Raw genomic sequence first — 17,714 nt, 5'->3', positions numbered from 1 at the left:
AAGCCCCTCTGCTTGTGAAATCCTGTACCATGGGAGGGGTCTTCGCCCTGGAGGGAGGAGGCTGGTGAGGAGGCTGCAGCCTCGCCTGGCTCAGGAAAACCCCGCAATCCCCGGCCTATGGGAGCAAAGATGGCTCTACTTCAGCGTGTGCCAGGCTGCTGGGTTTCTTGCTTCCCTGCTCCTGTGTGCTGGTGCCCGGAGATGTGCAGCACCACTAGCCCAGCCTCCTCCCACCCTGTGTCCCTGTGCCTTATGGCTATGCCTAGGGGAGGCTCTACTGATGGAGCACCCACGGCAGCTCCTCCAGGTTGTGCTGGGACAATCTCCCAGCGACAGTGCTTTTGGTGTCGGGCATCGTTCCCACGAAAGGCATCCCAGAAACCTGTGGCAAGGTTAGAAGCCTAAGCACATGACTGTAATTCTGAGCAGAAAAAGGGAGCGCACAATTCCAAATACAAAGAAGCTGTGCAAATGCTCTTTTTCCCTAGGGTAGTCACTGGGCTTCATGCTCGTTTGAGCTCTTATTATAATTTCTCTCTTTCCTTTTAGCAACCTTAAAAAGAAAGATCTCAAGCCTGTCTCCCAAACTGCGTTCAACCTAATGGAATGCTTGTTTTGTTACAATTAACTTTAAGAAGGTCAGGATTTTAGCTCATGCTGATGTTCCTGGGAAAAAAATTAATTATTTCATTCAAGAAACTTTGACATGAGTGGTTCTGGTACTGCACCATTCTCTTTGTGCATTTTCTTTGGTAAAAACACTATTTTCTGAATTCTGGCTCAATCACTCACAGCAATTTTAGTCCCCTGGAAGGTATTTTTGGCAAGCGTAATGGTTTCTCAAACATCTTTACCTGCCTCTGTTTGCTTCAGAAGACAATACCCCTAATTTGTTATACGAATGCAAAAGAATGGCCAGACCGGGTCAGAACAATAGCACAGGTGACCTCATGCTCTGCCTCTGGTACAGTGAAACCTGTACCTTGGCCCTGTACAAGGAGTTCCCTAATGTTCCCAGAAATGCTTAGGAAAGGGAGAAGGAATGCAGGTCATTCTCGGGTGATCCTTCCCCTCTCCGGTGCAGCGTCGTCTGGCTGCCAGTGCCTCGGGGACTTGCCGAGCTGAGGTTCAATAGCCATCCTTGGCGCAGCCCTTGTATGACCCTCCTTGGATACGGTTGTGCTTTGGCCTTGGCAGCATCCTGTAACAATAAGTTCCACAGTTTAATTTCCACTGTGTGAAAGAGGACTTCCGCTATTTGTTTTAAGCTTGTGGCCTGCTAATTTCAAAGGGTGCCCTTAGTTCTGTGCTGAGGCAGGAGAGGGTGGCTATTCCCTACCCTCCTTCTACAGATCTTTTAAGATTTATACGCCTAAGTTATCCCCTCTCAACTCTTTTCCAGCCTTAGCAATCCCAGCCTGTTTAGTCTTTTCTAGTACCGTCCCCTTCCCATACACCTGATAGCACATCTTGCTCTTTGCACCTTTTCTAGTTCTCCTGTGCTCAGCCACGTCCTGCTGTGGGGGAAGGAAAAATCTTGTTTTGCAACATCCTTCCACCCTGTCCCCATCTGGCAGGCAGTAATCCATGGGACATGCACCCAGGAGGTTTCCCAGGGACAGCACTGGGCAGTTGGAGAGACCAGCGGGTCTCCCAGGGGAACTGAGCCCTGCTCCTTTAAATAGCGTGGTCTGCAAGGACCTCTCCAAGGAAAACCCATGGGAGGTTTTATCCCTTCCCATCCCAATGGCTTCTCAGCAGGAGATTCTCGGTCCCCAGAGCTTCCTCCCACCAGGAAAAGCATCCCAGCCAAGGAGGACACGTGAGGAGTGCTGGGAGCTGCTCAACATCCATAGCAGATCCACGGTGCCCCAGCTTCAGCCCAGCACCCAGGCTGGGAACTATTTTTATTAAAAGCAAAGAATCGGTGTGTGACCTCAAGAAATTTCTGTTGTGAGTTGGGTCTTGCCAGGCAGATGATCGCTCACGAAAATCCTGTCTGTCGGCCATGGGGGTACGCAGCTGTCTCAGACGTGTGGAAGAGTTTGAAGCTGAGACACCAAATGCAGCAGCCCCAAATGCCAGGCCTAGGGTCATCTTAAGTCGTTTGATAATGTCAGGTCTTCTTCCCTGCTCACTCACACCAGGTTTACTCCATGGGTTTCAGCTGAGCCAAACCCTCCTGGGGCTGGCAGAGGAGGCGAGGGACGGAGCGGGCCCTTTGTGCAGGATGGGCCGGCAGCCAGCTAAGGAGGGGAGCTGAGGACCTGGTCAAAGGACGGCAGTGACATTTACCATGGCAGAAAAACTGGCTGCTGGCAGTCCCGCTTCCTTCGCTGAAGGGACAGGATGGCTGGGCAGGCAGCTTTTGCGGGGGAGACGTGGCAGGAGGAGAACAGATCGCTTGTTTCTCCTCGAGTTTCCATTTTCCTCATCTGAATAATGATCTTCCGCATTTTCCCAGAAGGGATACTGCTTTCTTCGAGATGTTATTGCCAAATATCTATCTTAAATGTCACACACAGAGAGAAAATAAAATGCATATAAACAGGGCACTAGACGTGAAGGGGTGCTGAGGACCAGAAGCTGATAGTGAAATGACCCTCCTGGGGTGCCACGCAAGCGCTGGTGTTGAGTGGAGCCATCTTCTTCTGCCGAGATACATGAATGAGCATCTGTTGTTGCTGACTAAATAACAGTATAGATTGAATTAATCCTTGTGACAGGCAAGCTTTCTGCCAGAAACAATAGCATTAGCTGGGAGAGTTAATTCCTGAGTTTGTGTTATTAGTCACCCCAACCAACGCACATTCAAGGCAAGCAGCATGACAGGACACTGTGCAGTATCTAATTCCTCCACCAGTCCATTCTTCTTGCTGTCCCCTGCTTTAATTAGGAGCCATTAATCTGTCACTGGTTAATGAGGGACCCATATCAAAATGTTCGGCGGTATAATATAGCTGGAGCAAGATCCATTCTGGCCACTTGAGCCTTGCGTGCCAGCCCACATGGAGCTGCATTGCAATTGCAGCTGTTGGTTAGGCAGCTGTGAGCCCATCCAAGCCACATTCCCTGAAATAAGTGGCATTTCTTTCACTCCCTCTTCTGCTTCCACCACAACAATGAATGACTGTGAGCAGAGGACTGAGGTCTCATTCTGCTATTTGCTGTACAAATGGCAATAGGCGTGGCTGAAAATTTCAGAGATATTTTTAAGCTCAAAGTCAAGATAGAAGCCAGCTGGGATTTCCTAAGGCTTTTGGAGACCAAATTCCCTGGAAGGTGGAGGGTGTGGAAGAGGGAAGACAGAGTTGTTAAGATATTTCCACAGGTTATTTCCATGGAAGTTAGGTAGCTGATCTGCTTTACTGATTGGATACAGTTGTGGTCCTTTTTAATATCAGTGGATATCTATTTTTATACTTTAAAATTTTCTCCATGTTTCTTACCTGAAAGCAAGGTTAATCTTCCAATTTTGTACTGAGATGTGCTTGGGCACATCATTGACTGTGGTTGGTTTTGTAAGTCAGAAATATTTTAATGAGAATACGTTAATCACGGGGTGCTCACAAAGGCGCAAAGATCTCCACGCATAGAGCACAGCAGTAAGCAAGAGACAACCACTGGGAGAAAGAAGGACATGTAAATATAGAAATCTAGTTATTGTAAATCTGTATTTATTTAAAATAGCACGCAAAATTATGATAAATTATCCACTTCATGCAACTATTCTTTAATTGAGTTTTCCATGTCTTATCCATAAAATATTGACTAATTCAAAAAACACAGTGGTAATGAAGGATCGTTAAAGAAAGTGGGGTGCTTTGCCATGTGATCAGGCTATTCCTGGCTACTGTTTACTCAGCGTTTGCAGCAATCACTATGGCACAAGGTTTTCAGAGATGGAGAGAGTATCTTTTCTGTTCCAGTTATCTACTTTCTGTTGTATGTGTTTGCTGTACAGTGTCAATCCTAACTTAGGATACAGCCTTTTGTCACTTGAAATTATGCCACAGCCTTTCATAAAACAAACTGAAAAACTGCTAGAAATTCTCATAAGAAATCATAAAAATTTTTGTACTTGATTGCCTCACTTCTGGTTTCCTTCATCTCCTCATCCATATGCAATTGATAGCAACTGCATTATGGAACAAGGTATGAGCGTCAGCTTTGAAAATAAAACAGTTTTTTTCTATCACAATCACTTGTTATAGTTATTGTCCTTTGTTTTCTGCAAATTGTCTTTGTGAAAACAGTCTTTGACTTGCAATCATTTTCCAGGCTTTCTAGCTACAGTGCACACTCCCCAGGAGACAAAGTGGCAATGGTCCTGAGGAGAGGAAAATGAAAATTTCATTGAGTAGCTGTGGAGTCTTATGTAGTATTTTTTGTTTTGGAACTTTCTTTAGTTAGTATTTCTGCAGCAGTTTCCTGACAACCAACTCTGACACTCTGGATGTTGCTTTGAATAGTAACCCACCATATTTCTGGATGCCTAGCATCCCTGGCCTCCCACGTCTCATGCACAAATGAGACCAATTTATCCCAGGCATATGGGACTCACTCCGTAAGAGACATGGAGCCTGTCTGTGTTCACCATGTCCAGGGCACCTGGAACATGTTGGGATTGTTGCACATACCCAACCAGGCACACTGAGCCCATTGCACCTGGCTGCCACCAAAATGATCACTGATGTGATCTCTCACCTGCACACAAATAGAAAACCTGGGGTAGCTGGACACGAAGTACATGGGCTGATCTGCTCACATGGACAGTAGGACTCTCAGATTTGTTGGACTTCTGTCACCCTCTAAACACATTTTGACAAACCTTAATTTTCATCCCCTTTCCCTCTTGTCTCGTATGGTCCACTTGTGAGACAATTCTCTCAATCTGATAATCCTGCCCTTCAAGCCATTTCACCAGGAGACTCCTAGGATACCACAGAGCATGGTCTCTGTTCACTGGCAAGTAAAATATTTTGACATTTCCCAATTCCAAAACAGGTGTCAAAGAAAGACAGCGCAATTTTTCGCTAGTGAAGATTATTTTTCAGTAAATGCGTCTTTGATTATCTTTTTTGGTAAAACACTGTTCTCTTCTAAGCAGGGTAACAGCCTTACTAGTTTGACATTGAAATGTTCTTTAAGACAGCCGTGATGGCAGCAAAAGCAGTTTAATTCTTTACTGTAATGAATCACTTAGACTGGAGCCCAATTCCAAGTAGTCCAGCCAGAGGGCCCAAGGTCAGAGAGACTGACTGCAGTCTGGAGAAGATCTCAGAGCTGGCATATGTAATGGCATCTGCCTAACGATCCAGTTGTGCCCCAGCTACTGCCAAAGAAAGAAAAAATCTTTCAAATATTTTTTTGAATTTTTTATGGTATTTTCAACAACTAGGCTTGCATATTTTACAGGCAGAGTCAATATGGTAACATTCGAATTTGCCTTCATAAATATTCACAGATGCTGGATTTGAAGTTTACCCATGTGGATATTTGCTCGGTAAGAGTTAGTACTTTCATCCAGCCGGTGCAGAGAAATTGTATTACTAGACTTCTGTGACCAATTACAAGTAAATAGTTACACAGACATTAACCAAGCACATCTGAAAAAACAAATTTTTTGAGGATGCAAGTTTTCTGTAAACACTGTGTTGAAAGCAAACAAGTTAAATGTGTTTTAAAGTTTTCTTTTCATTCTTAATTATTCCCAACGCGCTAATCACAGCAATATTTTAAATGTGCTTAAAGAGGGCTCTTTAACATGGCTGCTTGTTCTGTGTTGACTTTCTGAATCTTAGAGGCTAAAGTAGATGCAGAAGTGGAGATGAAGGATAACCTTCTTAATTGATTACATTTATCACTTTAAGAATTTGTACATCTGTTTAAAAAGCATTTCCTTATATATACTAGCTAGACTGTACTAGCTAGAATTCAATGTGAAATGATAAGGAGCGTTACGGTAAACAGGCATTTCCTTATATGAATAATTTGGTCTCTGAATATGCTTGAGCAAAGACTACTGAAATGTATCTGAATGCTTTGACAGTCGGTGCTTATCTGATGCTCAAAACCTATTTATGACATTCATTTCTATAAGTAGCACAGAGCTTCTAGGATGCCAGGGAAACACATTTTTGTGTGACACGGGTAATCTTTCATCTCTCTGTGGACTACAGAATTCCCACATAATGCCATAGTAAAAACATCTGCACCTCAGTGCAAAGAAAATGATCACGGTTTTTAGAACCTATGCATTTAGAGTTGCTGCCTCTTTCTTTTTAAGATTAAATTCCTTCAGATGCCCACAAATAAAAAGTAATGCATATTTGATTCAAAGTTATGTTTTTCTGAACGCAGCTCTGTGTTCATTTCTCTCTTTTTCTCTTTCTGTATCTGAACACAGAAAACAAGGATCTGAAAATGCATCAGGGTTTCAGGCTGCTGTGGTTCTGGTGGCTTAGATCTGCCTTCACTAATGAAAAAAAAATAATCCCCTTCTACATGCCCCACTTTTAAAATCATCCTTTATTTTAAGCTTTTCAAGATGCTCCTGTTCCCGTCAGTATCAGATGAAATTCCTACAACATAAGTAAAATGTTGTAGAATTAATTTGAAGCAGAACAAATCAAAACAGCAAACACTTTGTCATTGAGAAAGCACAGCTTTCTGAAGAACAATACCTATCTCTTCATTTCCCTCAAAAAAGACAATGACCTTAGTTGAGGTGGCTTAATATTTTTATAGCACTCAAAATTGAGTTATCACTGACTCCCGCATTGTAAAAACAGCCAGACAGCCTCTGAATACTGCGAACACCCTTGTGCTAGAAGTTACATTGACAGTATTCCTTACTAGTGCTTATGGTCAGTATTGACATGAATCCCATGTTGAGCTGCTTCAGGGCATGCACGTGGTACTTCTTTCAGTCAAAGTGTTTCAGTCTCCACTCATTGCAGCGTCTGAGGTCTCTGTTAGACTTTTCTTCTAAGAATATTTAACTACTAGAGCTAATGTTTGAGGGGATGGAGGGGAAGTCCTTTCTGACAAATCTTGGGCCTTTGTTTCACCAGAACCGATCACCTACCTGCCCTCATTTTAGATCTATCCCACAGATTGGTGCTGGGGTAAAATAAACACCCAGTCCCAGATTTGCCAGTGTGAATGGCTTCTTTTAGGCTGCCGGTCACACCTCTGGCTGCCATCATTATAAAATCATATCCAAGCAGGTCAGCCCTGGAAGATAAATCATGCCAGCACAAAGCTGGTTTGTGAGCACTGATTTATTTGCTTTGTTAGGCCTGCAGGGCTTGTGAATCTCCACACACTGTAGTCTGCACTTTGAGATCAGCCTGCTCTGAAGGTTTGGATTTTTTCCCCTAATTAAAGCACAAGTAAGCTGTTATAAAAACATTTGTGACAACATGAGATGAGTAATAAAAGACAAGAGGTCTGTCTCCCAGGAAACAGTGCTCCAACGAAGCTGCAATGTCATTATAGGGGTTGATTTGAGCTCAGGTAACAAAAGTTTCTATTGAGGTCAGATGGGATGCTCCTCTTGGGTTGCTGGACTACCTTTGCTGCTGAGGTTTTGTACATTTATTGCACTTCTGGTTTCAGAGCCCTGGAAATTCACTTTAGTGAATTCACACAGCATTCTTCCCTTTCACGGTGATGTTGCAGTTTCTCCAGGTGCTAATATCACAGCCTGTTTAATTGATGAAGGAAAGACAGTCTAAACAAGCATTATCTTTTTGCATGTATTAGAACATTTGTATTAGTTCCTTCACCTCAGGTACTATGAGGAAGTATCACCCAAAAGCTGTAAGTGTCTGTGTATGGAGATAAAACCTACTACCAAGCTCTACTAAAAGTCCCCCATAATGGTGCAGTGGCCACTTTTCAGTAATCCAGTAGACACTCTCAAAAACTTGTTGTGCTTTCCTTTCAAACCCAAAGATCTTCTTAAACTGAGTCCAACCGTCTGCTAACTCCACCCTTCTCTCAACCCCCACATTGCTATTCCACAAGACCAACTCCATCTCCCCTGTCAAACCAACCTCACACTCTGCCTCCTGAACCTGCTCTGCTCCTGCCTCCCTGCAAGAACACTGCACATGCCCCCAGGGACCCCGCACCCTACAGCTGCCTGACTTCCAGCGCTGTGGTTGCTTGCACTACGCACCCACACTGAGCAAATGCAAAAAATTTGGGGGACAGGCCCTGCCGAGGCACTGCTCAAGACCTACCATTCCTCAGACATTTGCAGCATTGCTGCCTGTTTCTTAGTTCGTGGTCCCACGCAGCTGATGCAGCTGACCAACGTGACCCAGCTCCCCCGCGGCTCCAGTCCCGTGGAGAGGAGTGAAGTGCTACAACCAGGAGCCAGCCACCACTCAGCTGCCTGTGGGTGCCAGCACATTGAAAGATATTATAAGATACAAACCTGGATACCAAAGTCCTTCAGCTACCATGTAGCATGTACTCCTTCCCTTCCAGGTGACCTGATTTAATCCCTCTCCCAGAGATCTGTCAGGTAAAGAAGTTGGGAGAGGGGTACACACGTCAGTGAGCTGCACTTTGCGTGTTTAGGGCCAGCAGTTTGGAGACACCCTGCTTCAGAGAGTAGCTCACTTTGACCAGAGGGACTACAAGTGTCTCTGCTTTCACGGTGGCGTTTCATTGCAGCAGGGAACCAATGGATAACTCTCCCAGTGGAGCCCCAGGCATGAGTCTGCACTCCCAAAGGGGAAGGTGGAGGTACATCACTGACTCCCCTGGCTGCAGGAATCTGCCTTTGGCTCTGGGCTTACATACACCATTTGCCAGGTATTCTTCTCTGTACGCTGTATGATGGCATCCAAATCTTATTGCAGTTGATTGGACTCCCTCCGTTGCCCAGAGGCATGATTGAAGCCAGCCCACAGTGGACACTGAATGTGTTTTGAGAACAGAAGTAACAAAAGGTCAGCCAAGTGAGGAAAAAGTTAGTTCACTAGATTCCGATAGATACAACAAACATCAATACGAATACAAAAATGCACCGGCTATAATAGTGCAGTGCTGTGAATTGTGAAACTGTGTTTATTCCTTCGAATTCAAGCAGGAAGGAAAGGATTTTTGTGGCTCTGGTGCTGGGCCAGCCGGTTTGCCCTTCCCTAGCTCCCAGCTTTTGGAAACGGAAGCTGACTTCTGCCGGCGGTGCTCCCCACCTCTGCTCCTGCCTGCCCACAGGAAGGCTCCAGCTGCCCTCTTCCCAGCTTCCATTCCCTCCCCCAGCAACACACTTGGGGTTTTCTTCACTCATCCTTTGTTGTCACACAGGGCAATTTTCAGATAGACATCTCTGTCGCCGCTTGCACTATAATGTATGCCCTCACAAGCCGTGAATATTTTAAAGTATCTATATCGTACAGCAAAAGCGGGCTTTTCTGGGTTCCCCGAGTAAATAGAGCATCCATTTTTCCAAAGAAATACGTAAAATCTTTGCACCCCAGATAGGCGATCATCCAAGGTCCTTTGCTGGGATGCAAAATCTCTTCCATTTTTAACTTCTCATTAGAAACTGAGAATTTATTCTCACATTTTCAAAAAATGTCAAGGCCTTGTGGTAGCCCTTTGCAGAAGGGTACATTTTGATTTCTGAAAATTGCTGGAAAGTGTCATTCCCATTAATCCTCACTAGTACCATTCAAGCATTTAGAAACTGCTTTTAGATACAAGCACAGCTCTGCAAATCCCCTAAGATGGAGCCATGGGTAATGGGAATATAGAGGTCACTTGAGTCATGAATTGCGAACTCTGCATCCTGTCAGATGGTATTACAGGAGGAGAAAGGGAAAAAAATGGTTTTTTTCATTCCCTTGAAAAACACTGTGACGGGGGGTAGACTATACCATTCCCTGCAAGAAGTAGGAGTTTTCTCAGTTTGGCCAGATGACCCCATTAAACTGGCAACTCTGTCGTGTCAGGACATGCTAAGAAATCCAAGCCCGGATCATTTGGGACTAAACTGAGTTAATTCCTGAATGCAAAAAATCTGTCACTTAACCAGAAAAAATGGTAACAGCGTTGTGAGAGCCTTCATCAGGCTGTGCCCAACTTCTAGTTTCTCCATTGTTCACACAATGGTTTTGAGTCCAGATCCTCTGGTAACAAAAATGTTGGCGCTCTCTCTGTGTAGCACTCCTTGTTACTCATGCTAGTAGGTCTACCTAAGGTGAGGCACAGCCCTCCAAACTGTCCTGGGAAAGACTGGTGCGGACAAAGATGCCATCAGGTCACTGAAGCCAAATGATACTGCTTTGAGGGAGAGAAGAGGAAGGCCAATTTTTTGCCTGAGCAATACTCCTGACAGGGTTTACTGCTTCCTGATGAGATCAGGTGAGTAATGGCATTGTGCAGTGTCGCCAAAGAGGGTAAAACTTCAGCATGGTGACATCTTGGGTGGTCGTGGTGGTGATCTGCTGCGATGAAGGGGTGAAAAGCAGCTGTGAGAGACGACCACCAGGAAGGGCAGACGATTGCATACATTTCCGTCTCGGGCAGGTCGGTGGAGAAGAAGGAAAACAAAGCAAGAGCAATGGACAAAGTGCAATACAACTAGCAATGGCTCTGCCTCAGAAGTACAGCTGGCCCAGCTCATGTTGGCAAGGGCACCGAAACACATTTCTTTGTCGCCAGGCACGGGCAGCCATGCATGCCACACGCATGTGTCCCACCCCAGCCCCAGCAGCTGTGTGGTGAGGGGAGACACCAAGGGCTGCACTACAAAGCAGCACGTGAGTGGCTTTTGTTTGTTTGTTTGTCTGATTTTCCCCATGGGGAGGCCTCGATTACTGCTTCTCGCTCTCAGATGGAGCAGCTTGAAGCCTGTAATGGGGGAAACCATGAAGGGTGGCCACAAAAGAGGAGTGGATGCCCTGCACATGGAAACCTGATGAAGAACAAGTCCCACTGAAACAGCCCAGGAAAGCAGCCCTCTGCTACATAAACAGGCGTGCCCTTGTAATTCTTCATTTCAAATCATCATGAATGATACTATCAAGCTCTCTTTTGAGCTGTTTCATCCCTACGCCTCAGAAGGAAGGATGTTATCATCTCAGCTTTACAGAGAGGGAACCTGCAGCGAAGAGAAGAGCATCCGAGAGGCACGAGGTCACCATCAAGCCAATGGTGCAGCCAAGAACAGGTTCAAACATATTTCAGTGCATGCATCGTATAAATATCAGCTCATTCTGCTCCTTGTGCTGTACAGACTGGACAAAAAATTCAATGTGCAGATCACTGCACAAGCAAAGTTTGCTGTCTGCAATGTAGTCATGGGTTCTAACTATTGTTTCCGTGGAAATAAAGAATGAAAATATGTAGATTTTAATCTTTTTCCTGTTACATCTGTGTGAACACTTTGGGTCTTGGGTATAATGCCTAGGATTTTTCTGAGTCCTTAATTGAAATTTTCTCTCTACAGCAAGCTGTAAAAGGGTTAATTTTTGCTTCCTGCAAAACAAGTAAAGTCTGCAGCTTTGTCCAGCTATACAGTTAACACTTCAAAGTTTCTACTGGTCAGAGCTAACTGATAACAGCCTAAATATGCTGGTGCTTGGCTAGTTTATTATTCAAATTCAATATTTCAAAGGAATTCAGATTGGGACATCATGCCTTTGAAGCTATGGAAAGACCCCAGCTTAGAGTTACCATTTCAAAGAGATATTTACAACAACTTTTAGATGCAGAAATGTCGGTGGTGGCCAGATAATTGTTTTGCAAGCTGGCTAGACTGAATAAACTGGGGCTGGCTTAGCTGAAACAATGCATTAGGTGGTCTTCGAAGTGCACTGTAAGGTGCAGTGGAAAGGTGTTTTTAACTGGAAGGATGAGGCAGAATATCACTGAATTTTCAGGTAGTGTATTTGCTCTGGTAATTTTGACCAGCTCAGAGAGAGATATCAGGAAGACTTTCACAAAGATGAAAACCCAAGAAAAGCAGAATTGGCTATTTCTGTCTGGGTGCGATCAGAACTCACAGTTATGTGTAGCTCTCCTCTTGACCTCCCTCAGTGACACTGTGAACCTCAGCCTGTTCATTGCAAAGCAGGTTTGCTAACCCTAAGCATTCAGGATTTATAAATCAGACATCCAAAGTATGAGATATGAATTTTAAAACTGCAAGATTTAAAAACATTACTGCATTGGGTTTTAGTCTTTATTTATTTACAAACTTGAATCTTTAAGGTTTACATTTTAAAACTTTCCTAATATAGGCTTGCATTTTTTTCAATCGTATCATAGTAGCAGCAATCATAGACTAGGGTCCCTTTTTCGTGGGTGCTCTATGAACACAAAGCGAAATCAAGGTCTCATTTCCAAAGCTCTTAAACCCACAAATCATAAAAAAATTGCATGGCCTGAGTGATCTTGACAACTGAGTCCCATTTCCATCATTTCTTAGACATTTCATCTCCTATATCCCATTGAAAGCTACTTAGTCTTGCAAAGCTAAATGGGAAACAGTCTAAGTAGCCTTAAAAACCTGAGCCTTGCCATCTGAGGTAACCTGATATCAAAACTGACATCTTAAGAAAAAAAAAAACAAACCTGAATAAGACAAGGGTGGTAAATAAATTATAAAGAATAAAACTAAGAAACTATCTCTAAGGAGACCCTAACAACCCCTTTCGCTACCCGCTAACACTGTCCAAGTGAACCTGCAGAGAGAATTTAAGACAGGTAGGACAACACATTAAATTTAACTTGCATCCCAGGATCTATCCCTTTGCCCCATATGCCATTTGACCCTATTTGTTCAGTTCAGTTGTTTCATTCTTAGGGTGACAGGAGTAAGCTTTTAAGGACATATTTTCTAACAATTATATTCCTGCTCTATTTTTTGCTAGAAAGGCGAAATGAACTTGCCTTCCCTCGCTGCAGGCTTGTGTTTAAGTGTTTTATGACTGCATTTTAACATATTGTCAAATATTTTCATACATGAGACTGATCTTTAGCTTACTGAGTTGAATTTTGTCAATTTGTTTGATCATTTTATCTAAGACTGCATAATTACAGTTCCAGGCTTGGTCAGTTACTTGTCCAACTCCAGACATAGAGGGGGCTGGGCTGGTGTGATTCCCATGAGTCAGGCCCCATTGAATGAGAGCCCCATGGGAATGACTTACACATACAAGGGATTTGGCCGTAATGTTATAAAATGCAGACTTACTCTCCTCATCGGGTCATGAGGATGCAGATCAAAGAAGGAAATGGATGTTTTTTCAGGCTTGATGGTGTGGCATACTTCAGTGAAAGATCAAAGGAGAAGCATAGGAGACTAATGTAAGGTGGAGGTTTCACTAGGCACCCTCTTACAGACACCAGTGAAATTATACTGACACATAGCTTCATCAGCTAGAATGAAAATCCAAGCAGATAGAAAAATGAAAGGTCAGCAGGTAACCTCCCTAGCACTAATTGAACCCTCTGGGCAATGACTGACAGAAGCACAACCACTGCAATGCTTTCTGGGTGTGCTACTTGTAACAAAATAATTCATTTGATGGATGCAGCTCATTTTCCTGCCCACCATGCAGAGCTGCCCATGATGAAGATCTCAGTTCAAACATATTTCCAAAGAGGGGGACTGCCTTTGGAGGAAGGTGAACCAGTGTAAACTGAGCAGACGACTTCTAAAGATGTGAACGGCTTCAAAAGGCCACATTCATCAACCCTTCTTTGACTTAATAGTTTTGTGATTTGGGGGTTTTTGTGGTTTTTTTTCCCTTAATTTTAAATAGAACAACAGAAAATAATAGAAAATAAGCCATTCTTAGGCTGGGGTCTAAGCCTCTTCTCATGGATTAGTACAAATAGAAAGCCCACACGAGGACAACATATCACCTACATAAGCTTTTAGCTGTGGCTATAAACTAGCATAAATGTGGTCCTGGGGGAATGTTGGGGTTTATGAGAGGACTCGGCTTGCAGCGATACAGGTCTGTACACAGCTGCACATGCAATGACTGCTATCACATCCTGGAAGCAGCTGCAGCGATGACCCCAGGACTTGGTACGTGGCCTACAAATTGTCTCTGGTAGGCAGCAGCCCTTGGCCTGGTCCAGCCTGACCACCAGTCCCAGCTGCTTCAGAGACCAGAGAACCCAGAGAGGCTGTAGCTATCTATCCTGCCTGCTGCCATCATCGCAAGGCCAGCCAGGCTAATGGGAGGCTCTACAAAACATTGAGATCTGCCAGTGCTGCAGGTGGGTACACACACTTCCATGGATGCTCTAAACTCCAGGGATACAATAATTTTTCACTGGAAATACCAGGGCTTATGTGGTACTGGCCTGAAGGCAAAGTGGTATTTGTTGACTTTGGTTGACTTTAAGGCTGTACAAGGAACAAAATCCAATCACACATCAGTTTTAAGTTGCCTAACCTGTATAGATTAATGCATTTTTTCATAGGTGAACAGACTATACCAGTATAACCAGATAACCCTGTCCCCACTATGGGCATTGCACCATATAAAACCTCCTAGTAAAATTAGAGCAGCACACACTTTTGTCTACTCTCAAAGCCCAAGAAGCCCTTTCAACAGGTCATAGCAGTTGGAGCTAGTTAGATTTCTGAATTCTTTTAAGCAAGGAACTTTCAATCAGTGGTTATTTCCCATAAACTGTTCACCGTGACTAATCGTTCTAACACTTGCTGTTTGTTATTCATGGTAGGGGAGTGTCAGGCTCTCTACTCTAGGGACTTATTTTTCCCAAAGAGTTCATCTACATTGGCTTCCCTGCAAGTTAAAGCCAATGTCACAGCAGGGGAAATCTGTTCTCAGATTGTATGACTAGAATTTCTATAAATAGGAGTGACTGATGTCGAGCTATGAAAATAATTGATTTTTCAGTGTGGCGGCTGAACCAAAAAATTGAGGGGAAAAAATAATTTAGTCCACCTCAGCTCAATTTGTTGGGCTTTTTTTTTCTTCTTTTTTTTTTTGGTCTGTGGGCTGAGCAAAATATTTCATTCAAATTCAGACAAAACCGTTCATTTCCCAATCAGGTGGTTTCTGATGAAAAGCTGGGTGTTGGAACAGACAGGCCAGATTTAATCATCACCAGAGCAGATGAGGAAATGCAAATGTACCTGGTACAAAAGGGCCTGCCAGGCAGGGCACTCCTCTGGGAGACCAGGCTACAGAGCCCCCCTCAGCCCACAGGGACCCATCTCTGCAGCAACAGGTTCCTCATCCACCTTGTGCTGAAGAAGCAAGTGATGGACCCTCCAGAGAGGATACACAGGGCTGTAGCATCTGCCCCGACTCATCTTCAAACCTAATGGTGAAAGAGACATGGAAGGGATTAACCCAGCTGCCTTGCCTGGTAGAGAGCACTTTTTCTAGGGTGGCAGACAGCTCCTCCTTCAGGAACTGGCTCTGGAGTTAAACGTAGGCTTCCCAAGAATATGCCTCGGCATTTGATTTCAGCACAAATTATTCCTCAAATTTGATGAGAACAATTTTGAGAAAGACAAAACGGCGTTTTTCACAAAAAAGACCATCAACTACATAAAAGGTCACTTCCTAGCTGATTCTTGTACATGAATATATTTATTTATGATAGCCTTTTGCTAGGATAGGTACTTCTCCATGGACATTAATGTGAACGACCTTGTATACATTTCTGTAGATGAATCAATGAGAAGGAACAGAGATAGCATCAGACCAATGCTTGCAAACAATTTCTCACACGTTCTGAATGTTTGGGGTTTTTTGCTCCTGATAAAATTGAGAACTGTCTTGCTTATCTCTGTTTAATTAGATTGAGAACTGTGGCTGCCATGACATATGTAGCTGAACCAATTTAAGAGCTAATTGTTACCAGAGGGGGGAAGTCTCACTTCCCCTCCTTCACACCCCCATCTTCTTCATCCACACAATCTAGCCATCTCTTGGGCTGATTGAGACACTTGAGCTGACAGGTGAGCTTACGTGGACTGATTTAACTAGTTCTCCCGCAGAAAAGTGGCCACCTTTTCTGCTGAGATGATTTTTGAGCTGGGTTAAAGAGTGAAACATCTCCTGGAATGGCCCAGACAAGCACCTCTCCCAGTGCCCGGTGGGCAGGAGAAGGGCTGGGGCTGCTCCGTGCTCCTGCTGCTGTGGCAGGATTCCTGTTTGCTTTCCAGACTCGGTCACTGGTTGTATTTTGCTGTGTTGCATTAGTACTTATCTTCTCGGTAACTGATTCCGGCTTTTAAGCCATTGCTAAAGTTGGTGAGGTTCTTTCCAGGCACTTCTGTGGAGTTAGATAAGCCTCCGAAAGGGCAGTTTTCCATATTGCTCTGCCTGAGTCATACTGTGCTTAATGTGCAGTCATGCTCGTTTTGACAAAACAGGAGATAATTCACTGCTAGATAGGCCTTCAAAATGAGCGTGAGTAGTCTCGTGATACTCTATATTATGTATGATTATAGACACGGTTGTACTTGTTCAGGAAAGGAATTTGTCCTGAAAGAGACAGATGCATAGGAAAATCTCTTTCTATTTTCCTGCCCTACATTTTGTTTAATAATAAGGAATGAATAGAGTTTAATAGAGGGAATGGAAGCAGCTGTGTTGCAATTAGAAGGCGTAATTAGTATTTGCCCAGAAGTTTGAACATACGACTGTACTGGGTACAGGGATGGCTTAAATGATCGAAAATGACTGGTTTGTGCGGTTGGTGCTTCAGAAATCTGGTTCCTCCTGTGCAGCTACTGTTAAGCTAGTACAGTACACTGAAAATATAATCCCTTGCAAATCACTTTCTGGATCTGAAAGTAATCAATTATCTGTGACTGATTATTGTCCTTGGGCCAGAAAAGTACCAGACACCTGCTATTTCCATTCAAGCCACTGAGAATAGTTGGTGTCCTTCTTACTGTTAGATCATTCATGCTCTCAGCATATTCAAATTTGGTATTGTAGTGTATTGTTAGTTAAAATGAGGACAAGCACTGACTTCCCAGCAACAACTGTTCTTAACGATGTCCTCCTTCTAGGTTTCAGATAAGAGCAGTTCAAATACCCTTCTGTTTGACTGCCAGTTTTACACAATTTCCTAATTTAGCATGAGACCAAGGGCAGTGCAGTTTTATTTAGTATTGTTCTTTCAAATTATATCTCCAAAAGCTTTACTGATTTAATTAGTATTTTTGAGAGTGTGCAAAGAAAGGATGAGAAGGTTAGGGTGGTAACTGGCTAGCTGCAGTGCAAAGAGGTTTTCAGATCAGATCTGAAAAGAGATGGAGAAATTTGAGAGGGCTGTTGCTGATGCAAGAAATCTCAGAGAGCAGTCAACGGGGGCGAGACTCTGCTCCGGGACTGCTAACAATGCCCTGCTCTCACCCTTCACAGAAACGTGTTTGCTTCCTGCTCCTGATAATCTCATGCGACTTCTGTTACTAAGCAGGGAGAGTGTCAACATGCTAACTGTCAGCTGGAAAAATCAAGTAACCTCTTTGTAATCTGGTTAGTAAGGAAATACTTTAAGAATAGGCTAATCAGACAGTAAGGTGGAATTATTAAATAAAAGCACCACTATTGGTTTCTGGATATACCAAATAATTACCATAGCTATTAACAGTGCAGTAACTGGAGAGTTTCAGAATGGGGAAAATCTGGTCCGCAGATGGATTTTCTTCACGGCTCTGCCAAGCCTGAAAAAGCTGG

The sequence above is a fragment of the Rissa tridactyla genome, chromosome 1 (genome assembly GCF_028500815.1).
Source record: "Rissa tridactyla isolate bRisTri1 chromosome 1, bRisTri1.patW.cur.20221130, whole genome shotgun sequence".
In the NCBI taxonomy this organism is placed as follows: domain Eukaryota; kingdom Metazoa; phylum Chordata; class Aves; order Charadriiformes; family Laridae; genus Rissa; species Rissa tridactyla.
Note: the sequence above shows the minus strand (reverse complement) of the source record.